Source organism: Paramisgurnus dabryanus, chromosome 20, assembly GCF_030506205.2.
Source record: "Paramisgurnus dabryanus chromosome 20, PD_genome_1.1, whole genome shotgun sequence".
NCBI classification, from domain to species: Eukaryota; Metazoa; Chordata; class Actinopteri; order Cypriniformes; family Cobitidae; genus Paramisgurnus; species Paramisgurnus dabryanus.
Window position 1 is genome coordinate 3,813,774 of NC_133356.1, and position 25,829 is coordinate 3,839,602.

At 37.7% G+C, this 25,829-nt stretch overlaps 1 protein-coding gene and 1 long non-coding RNA gene across 3 annotated transcripts in view; one reads left to right on the forward strand and one right to left on the reverse strand.

The window, feature by feature from the left end:
- Window positions 1-20,726, reverse strand: part of pcdh15a (protocadherin-related 15a) — a 316,642-nt gene extending 295,916 nt beyond the window's left edge. Inside the window, exon 1 of one of the 2 annotated variants that reach the window (XM_073812872.1) lies at window positions 20,439-20,724. The gene's annotated coding sequence lies outside the window, so the exon portion shown is untranslated. Of the gene's footprint in view, window positions 1-20,438 lie in introns of both variants that reach the window. The other variant, XM_065296062.2, reaches the window with a different exon arrangement.
- LOC135786587 (uncharacterized) lies at window positions 5,407-9,786 on the forward strand. Its single transcript, XR_010546952.2, has 5 exons — window positions 5,407-5,725; window positions 6,385-6,512; window positions 6,719-6,861; window positions 6,953-7,049; window positions 9,156-9,786. It is a non-coding gene; the product is annotated as an uncharacterized lncRNA (long non-coding RNA).
- Window positions 20,727-25,829: the final 5,103 nt, after the last annotated feature.

Here is a 25,829-nt window from a genome sequence, read left to right on the forward strand (position 1 = left end):
GCTGCCTAGCTATAAAGTCAAGCACGTCTGCTATGTGCACAGCGAGCTACGTAGTTATAAAGTCAAGCACATCTAAGAAACCATCGTAATGAATGACAGATCAATCAAAAAGCTCAAGAAACGTTTGTTAATAAAAGTTTAAATTCTTTTAAAAACTTTAAAATTAAAGTTTAAAATATGCACATTTGTCATTGTACTTTGATATTGTTTTTGCTTTGTCATTAGAAATAATAATGAATGACAAATTAAGGATTTGTTTTAAAATATAAGGTGAAAATCTTTTTGGAGAAACCATGATAAACCGTAAAACGTACTGCCGAGTTTTGTCAAACCGCCCAGCACTTGTTGCTATTTACAGTACTGTAAAGTATAAAAGCAACGTACAAACATAACTTTGCACTTATTGTTGGCTTATACTGTAGGGCAAAATGTTAACTGCTACCTCAATTTTAAGCTAGTATGCTTTAAATAAAAACCTCTTCTAAATGTACTGTAAAAGAAATGCATAAAGTTTCCTAATAAGTTGTCTTATTTTGTTCTACAAAGCAGCATGTGTACTTCAAAAGAGTGAGTAAATAATGACAGAATCTTCATATTTGGGGGAGATTATTATTTGATCTCTCCCTCCTACAATCTCTGTCTCATCTTCTATCTCAGTTTCACCCGACCTGAGGTGAACCACAAAGAGTGAATCGTGTCAATGACAGCAGTGTAATTCATTACCCAGCATGAGGTGTAATCAGAGGGCATCAGGGCTCCACACACTAATGACTCTAGTGATTAACTCATAGCAAGCATTTAGACGTTTTCTGAAGCACCTGTGATGACAATCACACACATCACATATGGGTTATGCGTCATTCTTTTCAACGCCCTTTAAAATGTAATATTACAGTAGACAAAATACGAAATTATGAAATAAAAAGCTGAAATGTAAGGAGTTTGCGAAAGATAACAATGTCCAACAATGGTCCCTTCTGACTGTTACATGTTAATATATCCCAGTTCTTGCATACTCTTTATAATAAAATACTTTTTGCATAACAAAGAGTACAGTTTCTGTATCAGGTACAGCAGACAGACACTGTACACAAAAAAGCGCAAACATTTTGAAAACGTGGCGTGATGCTTCTCTTCCAGTGTGCGACCTCTTTTGAGTCGCAAGTGATCATACAGATATGGCTATAGACAGTTTCAGCAGTAACAACATAAACAAACGGCTTTCGGGGAAACAAACATAACTTCGAGTACACTCAGCAAAAAAATCAATAACAACAATGTCCTTTTAGAGTAGTGAAACCATCTATAACTGTATCAGCTTCATATCGCTACACTCCAAGGCAGGGGTTCCCAAACTTTTCATTTTCATTTTGCATGAAGCACATCAGCGCTATTCTCCGAGATATTTTATCAACTGGGTAGTTATCCTCCTGACTGTGACGGTCCAGATCACGTCTTTCTCATTCCGGCCGTGTGGCGCGCGTCCCCGCTCGCGGTGTGAAGCATACACGCACTATTCTCCGAGATGCACCTGATGGCCTTTTGTGCAGCAAATAATTTTTTTTGGACGACCTAGTTAAGGCGATAGGGTTTCCAAGCTTAGGCGGGCCGCCCGAACTGAAATGTGCTGCGGGCAATCCTGCTTAAGCAATGGCCATGGACTAGGGCTGCACGATGGGAGGAAAAGTTGCGATGTGCTGTGACATTGTTTAATGTTATGATGACGATATGAGTTGCGATAAATATTTTATATTTTTTCATGTTTTAGGGGCCATTCACATGTCGCGCCTAAAAACGCGTGGAAAACGCTAGATACATAGGTTATTGTCACATGACCTGCACGCTGCACTTGTGTCATTCTGAAAAGTTAAAATGTTTTTGAACAGCCTGGAAAAAACGAGCGCGTCGCACCACGTGCGAGTCGCGACCGCGGCGCTTCCAGAGCTCACAAACTGCGCGCATTCATTTGAAATAATGAACTTGAGCGCGCAATAGACGCAATATGCGAATCACCGCTTCCACAGTACCTGTGTTTGCGGCGTCATCTCTCCTAAATCCAAAATAATTCCATGATATAGCTGAAGTGCTGTTCCTTTTCACCACAAGGTCTTCATCTGACAACACATTTTCCTCACTCTTCTCTCCTTCCTCCGCCATCGTTTTTGCTAACAGGCACAGCGTCGCAACTGACACCTCACAAATCAATTTGGGCGTAGCTGACGTGGGGGTTCCCCTGATTGGCCTAATAGCATGAATGCGCAAACCATGTCTTCAGGACTAAAATGAAAGGGTGAATCCGGATCCTAACATTATGAAAGTTTGTTCTGTTCAGCTATATCAGAACTAGGAAAGTTATATTCGGTTTGTTCGAAATGACGCCACTTCAGTTCGCTTTCGTGCCTTGTCTGAATTGGTCCATATAAATTGGAAAGGAGACTGATGTTTTTATGTGCCCCAAGAATGCAATAATGTACCTTGGGGGGATTTTCTCATAAAAAAAGATAAGATTACCAGCAGATAATTAAATTCAATTCGACACATAATATGCAGTTAATTTGATTACATTTTTTAATTAACCAACAGCCCGAAAAAAGCACAAGTTAGACGAACAACATTCCCCCAGATGTCCCAAACAGACATACGTACAAATAACTTCATACCAAACAAAGTTTCTGATTTGCAACCTCTCAGCATACTGCAGCATAAATAAATGATGTGGTTGTTATAGGTTTATTGTTTTGCTGTTGGCTGAATTTATTTATGCTGTTGTTTTATCATCACTGTTAGTTATTGGTTGTGTGGGGATGTCAAGAGCTCATCTTTATATTTAATGATGTTGATTGTCACCATTGTGAAGTCTGTGTGGGTATATAAAACTACTGCAATGCTTCGCTTTGCAAGGGGCCAAATAGTCAGGGGCAAGGCTGAACAGTTTCCTTAATGTATTAGTCATATAAAACCATACAGTACATACGACTGAAATTGTGATAATGTTCTTTTTCTGTAGATAATATATTATTTGGTTAAGACAGGTACTGGCTTTACCTGGCATGTTTTTGTACCATCACAGTACTACTGAAGTACCTTGGAGTACCATATTGATACATGGATTTTAATAGCATGGTAAAAAAAAACGTGTTACTATCATATCAAACAATCATAGTACAAGGGCTGTGACACTGGCAGTATTTTACCACAGCGATGGTAATGGACCAATTCACTGCAATGGGGGTAATCTATATTGATGCATATAGGCTTATATATGAGGCATACATATATTTTGAAAAATGAAAATACAGTATAAGCCAGGATCAGATATATGCAGTTATGTTTCCTCCATGGTTTTAGACTGATATCAGTTGCCTTCCCATGCAAATAGTGCACTAACTCATAGTCTGCTGGCCGTTTGCGGTCATACGAACATGAAGACATCTCGCTGGGCAAGATTGTACTTTATATTTTTTATAGTTTGTGATAACCATCACAGCCCTACATACTGTAGTACCAAAACAGTCGGTTTTTGAAAGAGCTGGGCAAAAATTTACAGGCTGAAGAGGACATTTTTATTTAGTGAATTATGCGATATGCGAACATAATAACCACACCTTTCTGACAAAAATGAAATTTAACCCTACACCTCTATACAAACTAGTGAAATATTTCATTTCGAGCTATTTTTAGTTCAAGGTTGACGAACATTATTCGTTTTATACTTAACATACAGTATGTATGGTTCAAGTGAGTTTATTTGAGACACAAAAAGAGTTAGAAAAGCAAAAGAAACGTTCAAGGAAATCGACAACAAAAATTACACACACAGGTGATGTGGTACAGCAGAATAGCACACGATATCTAAACTTAATCTATGACTACTGTGTAGGCTACCGACATGAATGAGTCAATTTATTATTTCTGTGAATTCAAGGAAAAGTGTCAGATTACTTTGAACTGATCTGAACACTGGGCCACAACATCGAACACTGAGAAAAAAACATACTAGAAAAAATGTAAGCTGTAAGGTCATAGCACAAAACAACAATATAAGTATGAACGACAGGGTGATTGTACTTCGAGACCTGGGGATGGTGTAATGGTCTGAAAACACTCACAGCAGAGTAAATGTGAACAGACCTGAGGTCAAACCAGACCGACATCTCATTCAAGACTCTATCAAGACGGACAATGAATCAAGCTGTAAATCAATGAAAGGTGTTATGGATGCATATTAGGGGTCGTATGACATTTATTTGCCATAGAGCTGAGTTTCTAAAGATTTTCTGAGCGAGAGAAAATAGTTACAGCAAACTCAATGCAACACAAACTGTATGTGTTAAGATGAAAATACATTTTTTGAACAAACCAATGGCAGTGGGAACCCTTACAGAAGCCACTAGCATTTCACATGTTAAACATGATCACATTTAATATATAGTCGATTCACAGAAATGTGTTTTTGCACATGAGATTCATGTTTTTCTGTAAGGGAATGGCTGAAAAATCACATCATATCTAGAGCAATATACAGAATAGAGCCATTAACATTAATTTTAAAAAATACAACTTTTAATCATATCACATTCACACTAGTTGAAATAATCCTGCAACATCCATGACAAATATTAGTATGTGATATTATTTTAAGACTGTCAGGCTCCATAGATCCTAAAATAAGGGGCGGGTGGAATGACCAGAATCTTAATTCATGATATGAGTAATTTTATATCACAGTGTCAGTATGTATCACAAATAACAGTAATTACTTTGGATGGAAATTCAATAAAGTGCTTCATAATGAAGGATACCTTTTTCATTTAATTACTTTTTATTTTGAAACTTGACAGACAAAAACCAAAAATGAGACTATTTATATAATAGATTAAATGTTTGCTGTCAAAAAACATCTTTGTAACACTGGATTTAAAAACTAAAGACTCTGATTACTTTACTAAAGCTCCATTTGTAAATTCAGATGGGAGAAGTCACATCAGAAGCAATTTAGGACACATCCTGATCTTTGTTGTTATATTACTCCATGTATCTTCTATGGTATATGAATATGGTCATACCATCTAGCCCTATTTAAGATCCCGATTATAACTGTAATGACACACACACACACTTGATATCTGAATTTGAAGTTTTCAAGGGTCCACTTAGATCCAAATAACCCAAGGTCCAACCCGAGACCAAAGCGGGTTCGGGTATAAAAGTTTAACATATGCCTCTGAAACGGGTTGGGTATGACATTAGCGGCATCAGGTCTGGGGTAATTTAAAATAAATGTGATTTTGCCGAACGAACCCAAGACGACCCAAACTATGTTGCGTGTGTGTATCGAGTACTTTTCCAACCCCCCTTCTGTTGACCAAGAGCTCATGCAACATTGTGTGGCTGGTGGTACACTGAAAAAAGTGCACAACGCATGTCATTACTCTAAAGAAGTTTTTATATTTGATCTAACTCAAAAAAATACATTTTCTGTCCAGCCATCAGTTTTATGTAAAAAATGTGTTTGATTTAAATTAAAAGTAAGTCCTGTTGGTGTAAAGTAAATAAATTTCTGTAAATTAAAGTAAAAATATTAGTTTCCATTGTCACGTGACTTACGTAACGTCATCCTGGTCGTGCGTGAGGACGTTCAGCTGAAGTTCAGCTTTCCGCCATCTTGTTATACACTGCACCGATGGATGAACTCCGCGTCGTACAATGGGATTCAAGAAAATTGGTAAGTAATTTTAAACATACGTTTTGGCGTATTATTAACATTATACATGTGTGATTGTACTGTTGTTTTACATACGGTTAGTATTACTTAGTGGTGTACCGGTCGGATCGCAGTTGATTGAGCATGACGGTTCGGCTCACATGCGATTCGCGGATTAATGCGCAAATTAAAATAGGAAACGTTGAATCATTTGCACGTGTTTTAAAGGCTTGCAGATGTTAATACCAAAGTGATTTTAAACAATTTCACAGCAAAAAGGCGCTAAAGTGGGCAGTTTATATACGCATGCGGATGAAAGTGTCTATATGCCCTTCAAAGATCAGAACTCTTGATGTGTAAACTTTAGCGACAGTTTTTCTACTTTGCCTCATACTGTAGTCGATTAAAATGCATTTGGCCAATAGAGCAATGCGACTGTTTATGCTGCATCTCCTTCCGGAAGCGCTGTTTGAAATTCGCGCTCCGTTTCTGTGTAATATTATGCACTCAAAACTGCACACGTGGAGAGACGAGCAAACATAAAATCTTTCGGTTCTTGACAGGGTCCATACAAACAAAATGATCTCCAAAGTATTCTTTTTTTTAAATAAAAACTTTTGTTTATGTCACAAGATGTAGTGAACATGTAAATGTCTAGCAATTATCTATTATTTGTTCAGGCCAATCATATCCCATCCCTGGAGAGACATCAGCAAACATTATGACAAAGACGTTTGCCTTACGCAGACAAGAGATTGTGGAAAACCAACCTACTGTTCAAGAACTGCAAGAAAGATTGCCAGAGGAGGTAAAAGCATTTATTTTATTATAAAATGTTAAAATGTGACTTGTACTGAATTAACCATAGTTTTTACCATAGGATGTAGTGCTTTTGAAAATGTCTTAGATGCTCTAATTATATATTCATTCAATGTTTTGTGTGTATATCTATTTTACAACTAGTTCTAGAAATAATTTTTTCAGAAGTGTATTTTCTGTTTCTCTTACTTTCAGATTAATGCAGAATTGCGCATCACGATCTTACCTTGAAAATCAAGATTTATGGCCTCTTTAGACAGACAGAGCTCTCATGTTATTAGGAGCAACGGTGGAGTCCTCCATGAAAAACTAAGGACACTATTAAAGTTATGGATCAGGTATTGGTTGCATGCGAACAAAATTGCTTGTGGCAATTAATTTAGTAGTATTTTGGTCTAAAATAAACAATACATCTTGAACATTTTGTAGAGTCTGGACGTAGAAATCAGAAGAGAAAGCCTGCTGAAGTGCCTGATTCATGTACGATTCATGTGAAGATGCAAGCTGTCTGATCAAAGAATACCAGGTAATGTTGACAATGCAAACTACTGAAATTTTCTCCAACCATGTTTGCCTTAAAGGGATAGTTCACCTTAAGATAAAAAATCTGTCATCATTTACTCATCCTCATGTTGTTCTAAACCTGTATGAATGTCTTTTTTTTGATGAACACAAAAAAAATATTTTGAGAAATGATGGTAAACACACAGCAGATAGTGACCATTAACTTCCATAGTAGGAATAAAAAAATATGATGGGATTTAATGGGTACCGTCAACTGTGTGCTTACAGTCATTTATCAAAATATTTTCTTCATTTATCACAATACTTCCAAAATATTTTTCCTACTATAGAAGTCAATGAACACTATGCTGTGTGTTTACCATCATTTCTCAAAATATCTTCTTTTGTGTTCTTCAGAAAAAATACATTTATACAGGTTCAGAACAACATGAGGATGAGTAAATGATGACAGAATTTTCATTTTAAGGTGAACTATCCCTTTAAAGGAAAACACCACAGTTTTCCAATATTTTATGTTCTTACCTCAACTTAGACAAATTAATCCATCCCTATCTTTTTTCAATAAGTACACTTAATCTTTGTACAGTGTGTCGTAAATGTGTTAGCATTTAGCCAAGCCCTATTCATACCTTAGGTTCCAAACAGGGATACATTTTGAAGCCACCAAACACTTCCATGTTTTCCCTATTTAAAGACTGTTACATGAGTAGTAACATGAGTAAGTATGGTGGCACAAAATAAAACGTGATTTTTTAAGCGGATAAAAAGTGAGAACTATATTGAATGGCGGAAGAGCACTTAGTTTGCAGCACTCTGACCTCGGTCGCAGTAACATCATCAGAACTCTCCCTCAAATTCTAAAAAAAGGGGGACTAGTCAGGTATGATGGTGTAACTGCATGCTGTTTGGATCCTAAGGAATGAATGGTGCTAAGCTAAATGCTTAACATATGCACGCTACAGCAATTAAAGTATTAGCCCACTTCTGAATTAAACATTCCTCATAATTTACTCACGTCCATGTCATCTAAGATGTTCATGACTTTCTTTCTTAACTAAATAAAAGAAATTAAGGTTTTTGATGAAAACATTCCAGGATTATTCTCCATATGGTGGACTTCAATTACACACAAATGGCTGAAGTATTCTTCAGAGAATTTACGCTGTATGTCCTACGCCTTCCCTATTCTACTTACGGAACAAACGCTCGCAGCACCAGTTCTGTTTTTTCTGTAAGTAGAATAGGGAAGGCATAGGACAGGGCTATTCAAATCTTACCCTGGAGGGCCAGAGCACTGCAGAGTTTAGCTCCAACCCTGATCAAACACACCCGAGCAAGCTAATCAAGGTCCTCATGATCACTAGACAATCACAGGTGGGTAAGTTTGATTAGGGTTGGACCTAAACTCTGTAGTGCTCCGGCCCTCCAGGGTAAGATTTGAATAGCCCTGGCGTAGGACATACAGCGTAAGCTCTTTGAAGAATACAGAAAGCTGAAGCAAGGCGATCATTTGTGTCTATAAACCAAATACAGTTGTATTTTTTTTAAAGGGCCGATCATTTCTTTGATAAGACACTTATTCCTCGTCTGGTATAGTTTAAAGCCCTTTAAGCTGCACTGAAACTAATTTTTGTCGCCTTGGGGTTCTGAGCATGCGTCAAAACCGCCGCCATCTTATATCAGGGGCCTTGTCATAGGAAGTAGGTAAAGCAGCTATCTCCGCCTGTACTTCGAATTCATGAACGATGCCAGACTTTTGTGCTGCGCATGGATGAAAGGGCTACTAGCACTATGCATTACAGTTAGAAAAAGTACATTTTCATAAAATCAAAACTTATTTTTTCCTGTACTAAAAACATGTCTGACTGTTGAAACGAACCAAAAGAAAACCAAGAAAATCGCGTTCATGGCGATTTATGGTGATTTATGGTGATTTTATTTCTGTTACACCATTGCGTACAATGACGCCGATGCGGGATTCCCCTGTTTCAAGATGGCGGCTCTGTTTGACGCATTCGGTCCAATGAACTGCCGTAGCCAAGGCGACATCTAGTGTACATATATATGCACAGTCCCTAAATTGGTCTCTGTTCTTGTATGTTTTTAGGCTGACAAGAGGGAAGAAGCGGAGAGGGAATTCAAAAAGACCACCATGGAATTTTTTGTGATCCGTGAAAGTGATGCTCCTAATCCTGCACTGGACATTTTCATTGATGATGTGGAGTAATAAATGAGTTGCCCTCTGTTGCATGTGCATGTTTGGACTCATTTGAACTGAACTTAAAATATCCTAATGGACTCAAATATACCTTTAAAACCTTTCAAAAAAAAATGTCATGGACGTAGACAGTAAGCAGATGAGCCGAAGGGTGCAGAACCCCTCTTCAAAACTGCAGGAGTAAATTTGTTTCCTTTGACCCAGCTACTGAAGGTACATTTTTGAGCCTTTTATACAACATTAACTGTAATACTGTTTACTAAACCTGATTTGTTTTATCTTGATTAAGTTTTATGGTTTATCTATCAACCATAACTGATTCTTATTTAGAATTTACATTTTATCCAGTGTGTCTACAAATACTAAAAACTGTTATACAGTATGTGTTTTTATAACAATACTATACATATTGTTGAAATGTTTTATGACAAATTGTCAAGATTATAATGTGTTGACACTGTTAGACAGTGTGTATTTGTACAAAAAATGTATATTATGACAAAATAAATTGTCAAAAGTTTGATGCTTGAAGTCATTCATCTTAGACAGATGGTAAAATTACACATTCTGAAAGTAAATAAATTTCTTTATATTAAATTAATATTTTAAATTGTATTTGGTTAGATGTAAAGTAAAAATTTTGCGTCAACTTGTTGAATCAAATACATTTAAGTTTAATGAAATGTCAAATATACTTTGTCTTAATGCATTTACGTAATTATTTTACTTTGTATTTGGTTGGATATTTGGTTTGATGTAAAGTAAAATAATTAGGTTAATGCATTAAGACAAAGTATATTTGACATTTCATTAAACTTAAAAAATGTATTTGATTCAAAGATACTTTTTGCTTTGGCTAAGTAATGGATAGTTCATTTTGTTCAAAGTAAAAATTTTAGGTTGATAAAAAGTAAAGTAATTAGTTGTAACAAGTTGACGCAAAATTTTTACTTTGATCCAATGAAACACTTTTTTCAGTGGTTCATTTTTGTTGAGACAGATTTGTCAATTAGTTTTAAATGTACATTTTAGTGGTTACCTTGGTGTTGTCATCAGATAACAAAGGGAAATATATGAGGTAGGGGGTCAAATTGGATGGGAGGCCAAGGGTTTAATTTTTGTCTGACTGGTGCGTGCAAGCCGGGGATGCAGACTTACATTCAGGTACAGTTGGGTTAAAAATAATTGCCATTGGTTCGTGTCTTAAAAAAAATGATTTATGCACGTCTGGTTCAAATAAAAAGTGATTCCATTTTGGGTACATTTCTTTGGACACTATATGACCTCTAATCTAAATTAGTGATTACAGCTATGGTACTGCTCACACAAGTTTTCACATCCAAACTCTCAAACCTGACTGTCATTGAAAGTGATCAAATCAGATGGTGAACTGGATTCATTTGCTGGCAGATCTACATTGGTTCCTATAGTAATAATGTAGGCGTTACAGCTGTGCCAAAAGACTTTGTTTTACCACTGGCAGCTAAATGTTGGCAGTATAAAGACAGCTGACAGAAAGCTAGAAATCTGCTTATCTACACCATGACGCTTCACCACCAAACTGATCTCATGCTCTAGTAGGAAACTATCTCTCCAGCTCGGCAGAGAAAGCCTCTCACGCACAAGCAGCGTCAAAAATTGACTTTTTGCCGCACCTGCCAAGTGAATTGGGGAAATTTAGAGACCATAAATATTTCCAACCAGCCATGAGGCTGTATTTTGCATTATTAAAAAAAATGAATATTTTACTTTTAAATGAATTTTGCAGACGCTTTTATCCAAACCGACTTATAGTGCATTCAAGGTAGGCATTTTGTAAGAACATGTGATCCGTAGGAATCAAACCCATGACCTTTTGCACTGTTTATGCAATGCCCTACCAGTTAAGCCACAGGAAGACAATTTGTTATAATTATCTAACTATGTGTCAAACACATGCAAGGAGAATCATTCACTCTTGAAAACAAAAACTTATGCAAACCTAGCTATACCTAACTTGTAATGATAGCATTTTAGAATAGTGTCCAATGCAAAAAAAAGAAGAAATGCTTTTAATCACAGATTTAACACCGTACACAATAATAATGTATTTCGCCATCTTAGAAAATAATATAACATCACCCTTATTTTGACATCAGGAAGGTATAATTTTGGACTCCGCACTCAAGAGAGTACAAAACAACAATCTATCACAATGTTGTTTCCTGTGTTATTGAAAAACACAGTCGTAACAGCTGAATCATCTGAAATAGTGAATGTTTGACCTTTTAGGAGAACTAATGGCTTGTGTAGGAACTTCTCTTCAGAAATGCTCCTAAAACCTTGTCCCCAAAGTGGAGAGATAAGCGGTTTTTCACTCTCACACAGACACACACTGAATACTGAGCAACCCCACCATTGTTACATCAATGTTGAGCTGTGTGCAAGAATGAATATTTCAACCCCTGGCAGTGTCAAAGATGTCATTTGATGGCTTCTAGTACACACAATGATCAATACTATACATTAGAATGGGGGAAAGTTAAGACTGTCAGTAAGACAGTAAGATATAAAAACACACTTCTGCCCAAGTGCACTTGCTTTTGCAAACTCTCTATAAATCATTCAGTTTGCCAGAGAAGGAAAAATACTTGTGTGGGGTGTAGATAAAAGTCTATAGAAAGTCACGATTCTGAAAAGCAGAAGTGATGAAAAACATGGTCACCTAAATATGGGTTGGGGGAACTGAACGAAGATTTTTTCATGCTTGCATAAATTGATTACATGATTATAGAAGACTTGGGGCCAGATTTACTAAACAGGGCTCAACTCATTTCCATTTCCATAACCACAAAAAACACAAATCTAGTGCAAAATAGCACTGCATTTTTTGGGGGGGGGATATTAAATATTAGCACAAATATCAGCCTGATCTAACAAGAATTCTTACATATTTTACAAGTTGGCTAATTTGTATGAATTCAGGCAAACTTAATTGTGCAAAAACCTACCATTATCATTAAAAAACAATAACGAAACCCAACCCCTAGCCCCAGCGTCACAGGGCAAAGGTAAACTGCGAACAAATCACATTTCCAGATATGGAATTAAATCAACGATGCTCTTGGATAATGGGTCTGGTGCTGTGTTGGCCTGTGTTACTGCTTGTGCCACTTTCAACAAAAAGACAGGCAATACCAACTAAAACCAAGCTGGGAGACCAGCTAATACCAGCTCACCAGATTATGCTGGTCTTAACTGGATTTTTTTTAGTAGGGATATAGTAGTCAACATTTGAAGTGGATTAAAACCTTTCATAACCTTTTAATTCCCAACACCCATTCTTGTCTTTTACCAACTTTGATTAACTTCAAATGTTGACTGTAATAATTTTCTGGAAAAAGCTGAAAACTTTTTCATTTTTGTTCCATATAACTAAATGAGGAATATTTATTTTTCCTTTATTTTTATCCAATAAATAAGGAATATTAAGTTTTGTTTGATTTTCATCCATATTTGGTGTGTTACTTTCAAAAAGGTTATTTTACTTTTATTTTATTGGTTTGTATTGGTTCATAGTCCAACTAAGATTCATTCCTAAAAAGTGTAATATTATTACAAATTTTAATATATTTTTAAGTCATTTTTTGGTTTTCGGCCAAGTGCATCCAGAATATTCTATATTGATTTCAGCTCAGAATTTTAATTTCTGTGCATCACTACTGCTAATATCCAGCATACTATTCCCATTCAATCTCCTAAGTTTATCCCACCTGCCAAAACCCTGAGTATATCTCACACTCACTCACAGCCCTGTCAGAGCTCATGTCTCTCCCCTAAATCAACCCTTTTCTACAGCAGATCCAGAGTCTACATCATTACACACTTATTGTGTTCCTCCAAACCCAGTAGTTCTGTTCTAAACATCTCTCTTAACCCCTGTCTGGGCCTGTAAACTAGCTCCAAATACATTAGCACTCCATGACGCTCTGGAGCCCAGATTCCCGACCCCCTTGAATGTTCTCTTTCTGTTTGAGCTCTAAACCTCGGCCTCCGCTGGCCTCCCCTGCTGCTGTCTTCCCGGGGAGTCCCAGTGGACGGAAGCTGATTAGAGATGAATCAGTAGACTTTTGGGGTCTGACTGAGTTAAAGGTACATGCTGGAGACATCTGGTTTGGCCTAGCTCTTTTCTTCACACATCAGAGCACATGTACTTGGCAGAAAGATCATTTAGGTTATATTCATATATTCAGCTGGCACAGAGACAACCCTAAAAGTCTAACATCTACACTGCATAACAAGGGTTCTCAAAAACTGGTTTGAGCCCTTTTTAGCAACCCTCATGATTCATCCACTAACAGAATGAATTGTGTTTACTTCAGATGCTCACAGGTGGCAAATAACTGTTTGGGTTTGCTTGTAACAGATTAAGCACGTTTTTGTTTACTGGACATCTTTGTATCCTACAGTTCATGTGGTATTTTAAGCACAGGGGCTGCATATAGTTTTAGCTCACTTGTATTAAACATTTACTTTGTTGTGCGTTACGGATTCAGTTCAACATAAAAACAGAAGTGTGCACTGAACTGTAACTTTGACCCACAATTTTCAATATAATATTCAATCGTTCAGTAGGACCTCCACGGTTCAGTGCCATTGATTGTATAAAACATAGACGTGGTGTCCGTAACGTCCGTGAGTCCCAAAGTGGGCAGAGCCGGCGTCGCCATCTTGGCAGTGTCTCACTCCCGGATAACCCAAAATAGGCAAAGAGGAGGAGCATGGGTGGAACTGATGTGCCTGGTTGCTGAAACCACACCTGCCAAGCACGGTGGGCCACACCCTTAATTATGCAGAACTTTAAGGCTTAATATAATTCAAATGGATAAGTTGCAAAAATAACAGTTTTCATAAAGGGCAAACTTATATAGACCAAAAACATGTTTTGTACCAAGCTGTAAAATTCGACATTTTAACATTGGGGGTCTATGAGATTGACTCCCTTTTGTCTATAGTGGCCAGTTAATGAAAAATCCAGCTAAGACCAACATAAGCTGGTGAGCTGGTTTTAGCTGGTCTCCCAGCTTGGTTTTAGTTGGTATTGCTGGTGTAGCAAGCCGGTGTAGCTGTGTTTTGGTAACTTTTTTAGCTGGTCTAGCTGGACTTAGTTGGTCAGGCTGAAAGACCAGCTGATCTACCAGCTTGACCAGCTTTGCCAGGCTGGGAGGACCAGCTTAAACCAGCTACATGCCACCTTAAACCAGCTACAACCAGCTACCATCTTATGCTGGTCTTAACTGGATTTTCCAGTAGGGGAATTGCAAGTAACTTCCGTGTTGGATAGAGAGACCCCAAAGTTGCCCCTTGTTTTTACTACTCACATGTGAATTATGCTTTCTACGTTCAAAAAGTGTATGTGCGTTTTATTATTCTCTTCCTTTGTGTGTGTTTGTATCACCTCCAATTACTCAAATCACTAGGGGCGCTTAACTATGCTTGCGCTGCTGGTGTCATATTTTACATACACAAACGCTTTAACTAAGGTGAGAAGCCACAGCTTCTAAGTGATGCAGTGTTTCCCATTCACTTCTAATTGTGCCACAAGTGTTAGCAAGTCTTTAACTAGATTTAGCGACTTTTGTTCAGAAGAGGCACATAATGACAAACCTACAGGTAGTTTCTTTTTTGAAAAAAACTTGTGTGAAAATGTTTCCAGTACTAGTCTAGCTTTTCCAGCGAAGGGACCTTCTCTCTCTCAGCATCTACTCTCTCAACGCACAATCCATTCACTGTCCAGTGGCCGATTCTTGAAGGAAAGAGTACAAAACAGTGTTTCCAAAACCTGTCACTGTTATTGACTGTTTGGATATACTGTATAAACATGAACACAGTTTGTCTTTAAATAAGCACAAGGTTACTCAAACAGAGGCTGTGCTTCGTGTGAAAAAATATAGCAACAACTTTTAAGGTGTGTGTGGTGATTTTGTCAGACGATGTTGCGGTTATATATCTAAACTGACAACAGAAAGTATGTAAATAAGAACAGGCAATAGGCTGTATTGAAAAACACAGAATGTTCAGAGAGTAGAAGCAAAACAGGTCTGAAGTTGCAACTCAAAAACTATGCAATGATTTTAAAGCAACACTATGTAGTTTTTTTACCTTTAAATAATGTGTCTAAAATGATTTCAGTGATAGAACAACTTTTAACTGGACAAATTGTACTGTTGCTGCAACCTGAGCAGCCTCCTAGCTGCTACAAGCACACTCTGAAAGTGGCGGTGGAGGGTAGAGCACACAGCCAAGCCCCTCCCCCTGCCTGCAGAAGAGTGTCTGATACCAGGCACTGATGCGCATTTCAACCACATTGGGGAGCTGTAGGTAATTTTTAGATGGAAACTACATAGTGTTGCATTAAGTTGATTTTGCATTTACTTAAAATAAAAAATTGCAATAAAAAATACATTTCCTTCTTAACATCTCACTGTTCCTGTCACCTAAGCATAACAAAAGATGTGATTAGAAAACCGAGGTATGTATTGAACCATTGACTAACTTTGTTGCCTACTAATTCTAGAGCTGGTCTGAATACCATTTTTTGAGCTTTAAAGCTTAAGTAGTTATTAACACAGAATATCCAATCGGATTTTGTGAGAAATTGAATGTTATTTACAACATTATTAGGGTTAATGCAGAGCATCTGCCCACAGCCTCTGCCCAAACATGAGAGTGATCTATAGAGAGTGTGCACTGACATCACTTTTCCACGTGACCATGCCGGAGCTCGCACTGTTGAGTGGCAAAACATTTAGCAAAATGGCGGACATGAAAATGTCAGTATAACTGACAATTATCAGCAAAAATCTAATTTAGTTGTAGTTGATAGTGACTCTAACAACTTTTCAACCCAACGCTGGTCAGTGTACGTTGGCATGGACGATCCATTTACTTCTCCTGTCTGTGTTTTTTTGGCAGTCTGTAAAACGATAGCTTTCAATTCTTTAATCTGTAAGTAGCCTACAATCTATCGTACAACAGCTTTTTCCCATTTAGACACGTTTCCCCCGTGATTTCGCTGATTTCACACTGCACACAAATTTTTCGGCTATGTCTTTTGCTTTCGCCGAAGGTGACCTCATGTGCATATCCTATATTCTTGTGGTGTTTGCTGTTGGCAAACCAGTCTCTCAGCGCCCCCTATAGAGCAGGAGCATAAAGTGCTCTTCCTGTTTGGCATAGGCTCTGCAGTAACGCTAATGATGTTGTAAAAATAAAAGAATCATATTCTTATTTGAATCTAAAAAGAATATTCAAATCTCAAAATTGAAAATCCAATGTCAACCCAGCAAACAATTATTTGAATTTATTTGAATTATTTGAGTCCAATATACTGGTCCAGCCCTACTACATTTTGCTTTCTCGCAGCCTTTGTATGGTGGTAAACATCCTTTACCCTTTCACAAACTATATAAGGTTAAGGCACTTTGAAAAATCAATTTTTCAGATGAACATTCCTGTAAAATATTGTAAACAGTAAATTTGCAAATATAATAATAATAATAATAATTTACTCTACATTGTGGAAACTTCATGTTTTTCTTTCACTTCTAAGACTTTGCATCAGTCTCAAGATGCTGCTTTACTTCCCATGTATCTTTCCATCTTGGTCTCTCTCAAGCTGTTTACCTGAGTTGTTCTCTCTATATCCTTGCTACTCTCTACCTAGCAGCATTTCTCTCCTTCCATCTTCGACTGCTGGGCTGTGAGAATGGAAATCATTTCAGGCATCGCTACCCACGGCTAATGCTGAAATGTGTTCCCTAAGGTGTCCACAGTGCATGTGAACACAGTCATGTCTAAGCCCAGATACCACGCAGCCTGATACAGCAAACGTTCAAACAACCCAGTGGCATATAATACATTTCTCACTATTCCATGCATGCACACACATACGTCATCATTATCAGTAGCAGCCCCTTCATATCTCTTTAGCAAGTTATAGGAACTCTGGTGAGTGCTAAAGATGTATGTATATGCGTTAATGTCAGAGGTCAAGTCCAACACAAGCTGGATAAAGGTCAAGACCTGACTGTAATTGCTTCAGGGCTCCTTAAACTATGTCATAGTACGGCTCCCATTTGTAACACTTGACTGGTCAGAAGTGCTTATAACAGCATGATGCTCATAATACTTTCACCGTTGTGTGACCACCACCCGCTATTAAACTGTCCAGAGACAGTTTTACATCCCTAGAAACTTTATGAAAGATGTTAACATAAAACAGAGTTCCTTTTAAACTTTAACAATTAAGAAGTTTTTCTCTGCTAAGTAGAAAGCATTAAGATAACACCTATGTAGAAATTACCTAAATAAAGTTCTTCGCAAACCATCATGATAAGATAACTTCATTTGCATAAAACCTCACATGAAACCTCATAATAAAAAACACTTTACACGTTTATCACAAGGTAGTCACTTTGCATCAAAATCGTACAATGTGAGTCAAACAAAAACCACCTAAGAAAAGCAATAATGAAGCCCCACCCTAAACCCAACATCACTAGGTCAAAAACAGATAGTACTAAAATAAACAAATAAGATCATACGAATTCATGCGAATTAGCCACATTGTAAATACTGTCATAAGATTGTGTTGGTATAACCTTATTCCCAATAGGACTGCTCAATTATGGGCTAAATCATTATCACTTTTATTTTGGTAAAAATCATAATCACAATTATTTAACAAGATTACTCTGTGACTTTGAAAAAAAAAGGTTTAACCTTTTTCTTACATAAGTGTTGCAATGGGTTACATGTGTCAAAGCAGTGGTGCCTTTAGAAGTGCCTTACAAACACATCGATCCAGCAGAACGCAATTTATATTTTAATTGCACAATAATTGTTTTACCTCGATTATCTTGTTTTTGTAATTGTTTTACGCGATTATATCACGAAACCTTGTGAGACTGAGTAGGCTATAACAGCACCACTGCATACAGTCCATGGTGTTTAACTTTACTAGTGTAACTTCACAATCTTGTTGAATAACCTCAATGATGTAATTTCTCAGTGTATAGTTTGTGTAACCTCAATAGTGAATAACCTCATTGCTTGCCTTTGTATTTTTAAGGTCACAGGCTTCAACAATGCAAAAAGAGTTTCAAAATCACTACTAACAGGATTAAATTGTACATTATTTGTTCCAATGCTCTGTAAATGAGAAATAAAAGAGATAGCAAGCCAGAGGGGAATATCAATGTCACAGAGTTTCGTCACTATTATGACAAAAATGTTCACAGTGAATTCAACTACGGACTGATGGCAAAGCTCTTTATCAGTGGTTCTCAAACTTTTCGGCATGCAGCCCCCCTTGTGTATGGTGGATCCCTTTGCGCCCCCCCCCCCCCCCCCCAAAAAAAAAAAAAGATTTATTACATAAAACAGAAGTTTAATTACACAGAATTTATGAAAAATGTATGTATTTTATAATTATCATAAAACTGTGGGGGGGGGGCTAGCACAATCCAACCCCCCAGTTTGATTCCTGCTCTATATACTGTGAGTTATGTTGATAATAATATGAATTTAGCTAAATCATTCACAAACAACCTTTATTTACCAAAACCTCACACTGAAACATGAACATTTATTTATGACATCACTCTCTATCTCTCTCTAGTTTTACTATTGAAGTTACAGTTACTTTTGCAGGTCCACACTGAAAAAAACACAAACTTATTACTCAGAAACGTCCATTAATTGATTATTCCTCAAAATCTGTATCTTCATCTGATACAGACTCAAACATAAGGTCTGTTTACACACACAGAGAGCTACTGAAGGAGCTGCTCTGAAAAACAGCCAATCAGAGCAGAGCTCAACATTATTATTCATGACCTTTTCAAATAAGGTAATAATAGACCATTTCATTCTAAGGGCATTCTAAAACTGTCTCTGTATTAATTTTGTACTTAAAGGGATTGTTTACCCAAAAATGAAAATTCTGAAAAATTTTGTTACAAACTATTGTATTCCTTTTCCTACTATAGAAGTGAATGGGGTCTACAAACGGTTTGGTTACAAACATTTCTCAAAATATCTTCCTTTGTGTTTATCAGAACAAATACATTTATGCGTAATTTAATTGTAACAACATGAGAGTGAGTAAATGATTACCGAATTTTCATTTTTGAGTAAACGATCATTTTAATAAAAACACATACCTTCTATGTAGATATCAGAGAAAAATTTAACATTACTTCAATGCATTCTTTGGCACCTTTAAAGTAACACCCAATATGACGATTTACTCTATGAGTCTTTCGATGAGGACGAGTCCTCAAAAGTTGGCTGTAATGGACCCTGTACCTCATATACCTAAAACCTGTAAACAGACACGCGCACAAACTCGTACACACTCGGATACACATGCGCGCACATGATGTCAGCTGAACGCAGATGTCAAACGGGCTCCTGTCTCACTGAACTGTTCATTACGCCAGTGGCACGTCACCAGCTCATTATTCAAGCTTAACTCGTAAATTCCGAGAAACATATGAATTGAATAATAAAGTCAGCAGTGTGGAAAATATCAATACCCATGGCACATCAAAAGGCCTCGTGCATCATAAATAAATTATTGTATCACTGCACAAGAAAGTATGATTGATCAGAAATGCAGAATGATAATGCACTCTTGTAAATGGGCTTGATAAATTGGACAATTAATTCAGACTTCATGTTTCCAACTGATGGATGAGTTAAATTACGTGGTTAATGGAAATGAATGAAACAGAAAAGTTTAATCCATAATCCATCATCAACCCACTGTAAATGATTCCGAAATGAATATAGCATTGACTTCATTTAACCAGGCATGACTTGAATGAATCAAAAAACTTCACACAAGAAATGAATCGAATTTCCCCCTCAGGTGGACTGAGAGGACTAAAGATGCAGATCTTGAGAGATGAGATGAAGAAAGAAATGTTTGTGTGATCTCATTGTAATCCTAAATTCAGCACTAGTTCGCCGCGAGTGAATCAAGATTTACTTCAAGACCTCTGTCATCTAACGTTAATCCCATCAACAACATCCATTTCGAAAGGATCAAGAGAATCGCGGAGAGCAACTAAAGACACTTTTTTGAATGACGATAGGTTATTTTGAATCATAAAACTGCTTACTCACGCGAATTAGTTGAGTTATCCCTTCATTTTCCCTCAGTTACACGTTTGCAGCAACAGTTACGCGCTCAATCCCGCGCGCCGCTGAAACGATTCATTTCCCTCCTGTCAGGAATTTACCGGACGGTCACTCAAACGTTAACCCAGCATGTCGGTTTAAAATCCACGCAGTCTCTCTCCATACAGACTCACGCGAAGAATCCCGCATCCGTCGTTGTCGCGTGTGTCCGAATTTAGCTTGTCGAATTCAAGACGTCAGTCCACAAATGACGGTAAAAAGTACCGCGGCTGACTGGCCGAATGAAAGTAAAACGCACCTCACACAAGCCTCATTCAGCCCTCCCTGCATCTCTCTCTCTCTCTCTCTCTCTCTCTCTCTCTCTCTCTCTCTCTCTCTCTCTCTCTCTCTCTCTCTCTCTCTCTCTCTCGAGGTAATAATCTCATTTGTCTGGTCAGGACTAAAGGTAAGGTGAGGGCAGGTAACTCTTGAATCGTGGTGAGTCAACTCCTCACCATCCAGCAGGATCTGGTTCATCTCACAAAGCCGGTCAAGAACATGTACTTCACCACAATATTAAATTAATACGAAAATAAATTGTATTTTGCATTAGGGAAATAAAGGAACACAAAAATGTATTATGATTTCTCATTCTGAGCTCATTACCGTAATTCTATGGGTGAATTCAGGTTAATTGGGTGCTTTTGACAGTCATCATTGTGAAATATGTCCCCATTTACCTGAATTCATCCTCCTGATGTATATAAATGTATTGTTACATAAAAGTACATTTTGCAAATAAAGAAATATTTTAACTCTTCTTATTATCTGATAATAAAGATCAAAAAATAATCATTGGGAATGATTACAAATTAAAAGTAAAACATGCCGATACATCACTTCATGGCACAGTGGTGCGCACTAAGTGTCATACAAATAATGTTACTATCCACAAATGTGTAGTAATCCCAAAAAAAGACTTTATTATGCAAAACTGAGTGCGTTTACTGTATGATAGAAACCTGCTTTCATGCGTTTACATGCAAATCAATAAACCAGCTGTGCAGAAGACTGCGTTTAAGTGGGATTTGGAGATTCTTCAGGTTTCTCGCAGGCAGTGACGTCACCGCCTATAGGAAATACCCCTGGTTTTACAGACAAGGCTTAGCTAAAGCCAGAACTAGGCCTTAGTTAAATTAGTTAAAAAGATGTTTTAAGCATCTTTTATAAACATGTACTTGGAAAAGATGTTACTGGTGTGCATATATAAATATGTATAGACTAAAAATATGTGTTTTAGTCTGTGAAACTAAGGGTTAGTCGTTTAAAAAGCCGATGCGGCTTATACTGTTGTACAGTATCTGTAACATGTAAATGTAACATGAGCTTTAATTTTCGCAGTTTCTCTGCCAAGTGCTTGATTCGAGCGCAGACGTTTATGCGTTACTTGAGCTTACTTATCTTTCACAACGGTGAAATTGGCACATGAAGAAAGCGGCGAAAAAGCCAGTTAAGGTGTTGCATGCAACGCGAAATCAGAGTAAAAAGCAAAAACTAGAGTGCCGGTTTTTGCTTACACCGTTCATGGACCTTTTTACGGATCTATGACCTCACACGTTATCAGTTTATTAAGCATAACTGAGTAATACTCACTGGCTTATCTCTTTTCAATTGAGTTTCATAAGGGGGCGCTCTGCATATTTGCTATCTATTCAGTGAGATCTTGAGGAAACCCATTTCAAAACTTTGTTCTAGACCCATGTTACATAACAACATCGCTGAAAATACAACCCGGACATAGGGTGTATCTCTTCACCTAATTATATATTAGGCAACACACAACCCCAAAGTCACTCGCATTTGCCATTATCCAAAAGAAGAGAACCAAGCATGATGTGACTGCGAGTTGAACGCTTCTCATAAACATGATGGACCCTCACGTTGTGACACAGCAAACAAACAGTATGAAAGAGACTTTTATTCCACCTCTTTAGAAATTAATGTGGGTGGTGACAGGGAGACATGGCTGTGCTCTTCTCTAGTAACTTAACCGGTTAACATTTTAAATGCAGCTCACTGTAACCTAAGAGGCCGTGGTCTAGTCTAGTGCTCACATATAATCACTGTAACATCACACCATCTGAATGTAGCCCACCAATGCACAAATGTACTTACACAGAGGACTCGAATTGCATCTCTGATATCCACATGGTATACAAAGTATACTGTATTTCGATTTACAGTAGCAGTTGTAACCATAAAACATTGTAGGTTGTCACCGCCAACATGGGGATATCCACCAAACATGGACAAATACATGCACAGCCACACCTCATATATTTTACAGATCAGCACACAGCCTCGAGACATCCAAGTAGCAATCACCAGAACTGAAAAAAGCCTGAAAATAGGAAGTATGTGAGATGACTGTTTGTGTGACTGAGTGGAAGAGAGAAAGAGAGAGAGAGAGAGACACCACTTCAAGGTCAACATTGTAATTTGTAGTCATGGCAGGCCAATTAGATGAATAGAAGCTATATGTGGATTTTAGAAGTCTCCTTGGGTTTCAGACATGCGCTCACCTGCAAATAGAGCGGTTTTATATATGTAACTGAATGAACATAAGCCACTTCATTAGCCAAAGACATACAGCAACTATACAGTACACGGCTTAAACTGGATTCTGTACCGCTTTAATGAAATCCCATCATCAGCATCCCCCAAAACAACATATAGATCACAACATATACATAAGATGCAAAAATTAAACCTCGGCTCGGGCATTGCACCAATCTGAAATTATTGTGGAAAGTGGAGTTATGCCCTGTTCTCAAAAATAACTCCCCGCACACGCAAAAAAAAAAAAAAAAACTGCAGCTGCTCACTCATGCCTCAGCAAGCCCGGGATCTTATATTCTCAATATAGAAGCAGAACAAAATCTATGCTACCATATCTACACATCATACATATCTTGATGCTAGCAGGGACATCTAGCGCATTTCATATCAATCCCTCATATTTGCCGCATACAGTGCAGTCAAAGATCACACAACTCATACGACTGGTATATTTCAAAAGCGTGGGTGTAGAAATCAGGAGGTCCATCATCAGGCATTGCATTAATATTCAAATACTGTAACTTCAGTTTTTCCAATGACTGCTGCTTACCTTTGGTGTGCATTATGATGCAATTTCCTGAAATTAACAAACATGTGCATATACTGTTTACGGTACACACACACACAGACACGATGGGCCCTACTGTATCTTGCACCCAGCGCAATTGACTTTGTCAGTGACGCATGTATCATTCGTATTTTGCACCGGCGCACAGCGGGTTTTTCCCTCCAGAGACGCACGTTGGCAAACTAGGGAATGAACTTGCGCTCCCTGGGCGGTTCAGCGCAAAAAAGGAGGCGTGTTGCGGCGCAAACCATCCCTGATGCTATTTTGCAGTTTGAAAAAACAATTGCGCCACTAACCAAAAAAAAACTAGTCTTAAGTCAGTGGCGCGTTGCGCGTTGTTCATTATGCTATTTTAAGGGCGCATGCTTGACCATAATGTATAGCGTGCACAACGCGCACACACTTTGCTTTTCTAATCTACACAGATGCAACAGTTATTTTTGCAAATCATAAATTGTTACAAGAAAAAATATTAACACATGAGATAAGGGGAATCATAGTGGTGAGCATTGTGGTGATAGTTTTTATTTATTGTGTGGCTGCGTTAAAAAATTCTCATGCAAATAACGATTAAAATATTTTCATAAGTTTGTTGTGTGGCTGTATTACGTTTATTTTATGTAAATAATAATTTGTTTTCATAAGAAACCTTAATGTATATGAACTTGATTTGTAAGAGTACTTTGGGGTTGGACCTTGCTTGCGTTTCTTGGGTCCGATCTCATAGCCCCCAAACCCTTTCAGCAGTGAGGGTGGACGCAGCGATGTCCTCTGCATGGCGTCTGTGTAGAGGCAGATCCACCTCCCGTTACACGGCGTGCCCGATTTATGCTGGCAAGCTTGGGATTCCCCCGTCTCCTGACATCATTGTAGCGCTTGGCGCAACGATGGGGATGCCAGCTGATGAGACAATTGTGGCTATTTCCTCTCACGCCTGTTTAACCTACGCTGATTTGGGCGGGTTTCTCCTATCCCCATACAAAACAACTTCTCTGTCTTTGACTGCTCTTACAAGAACGTCGGTCTCCTCGGCTGTGAACCGCTCCTGGCGTGCGCCTGGTAAGTCCGTCATAATAATATCAACCCGCCATGGAACTTGCGCCCTTGCGTTTAAAGGGAATGTTGGATAGCGTTCTGATAGCGTTCCTACTTCAGACCAACCCCTTATTGATTTGCGCCTGGCGCAATAGTTATTTCACCCGCCGGGAATATAGCAACAGCGCCCAAGATCCGCCCACAAAGTCACATGCGCTTTGCGCTTCGCACTTGCGTTTCAGATTGTTAACCAATGTGTTTTCTTGGACTTTCCATAGGTAGACGTACTGTAATGACTGTACCGTATTACCTATATATGTACAGTATAACCCAAACCCTAAACTTAACCCTAACAGAAAAGCATTTTTACATTTTCATATAGACTCTAAACCAGGGGTGTCAAACTCATTTTAGGCTGTGGGCCGGATGGTAAATAACGCCATGAAGTGCGGGCCGGATAATTTTTTTAAACCTTAGTGTGCTGATAATTGTGTTAAAATTAACTTAACAAACCAATTAATTAGTTTGTTTAGCAAGAAAACCAGAGAAACACACAGCTCTGTGAAAACTACATTTCATAAGGTCACACTCATACTGTACATACTATACACACAAATTTACATCTGTACAAAATCCACTGGCCTTATAGGTTGAAAAGCTTTAATTTAACTTATTTTGCCTTGATGCCAAAATTATTTATAAACCATTCACTTTTCTTTGGAATATATTTGTAATGAGAACAGTCATTTAGAAAATGCTAGATGGGGCAGTGGCCCAAAACAAAAATGGGACTATGGGGGGTGGTACTATTATTATGGTTTTAATAAAGTATTATAAATATTATGTATTAAATTACTAGCATCAACTTAGACAAGTGATTATAATGGGAAATATAATAAGAATTAAAGTGTGACAATCTGCTAAATATTCAATATGATTTACCTGCTGGCTTGATGGAGCTTTGAATCCATGTTTGCAATGTTGAACTGCTGCTAAAAGCCTCTCTTTCCGTTCTCTGTCGTTATTTTGTGAAGGCATTGGTGTTTTTTGTATTTTTTGTCTACAAAGTGTGCCAACAACAGCAAATTTAGTGTTTATATTAACTTAGATCTGATCGGGAACATTAAATCGATTAGACAAGCATTGTAACGTAAATAAGAATGTGGATATTTTGG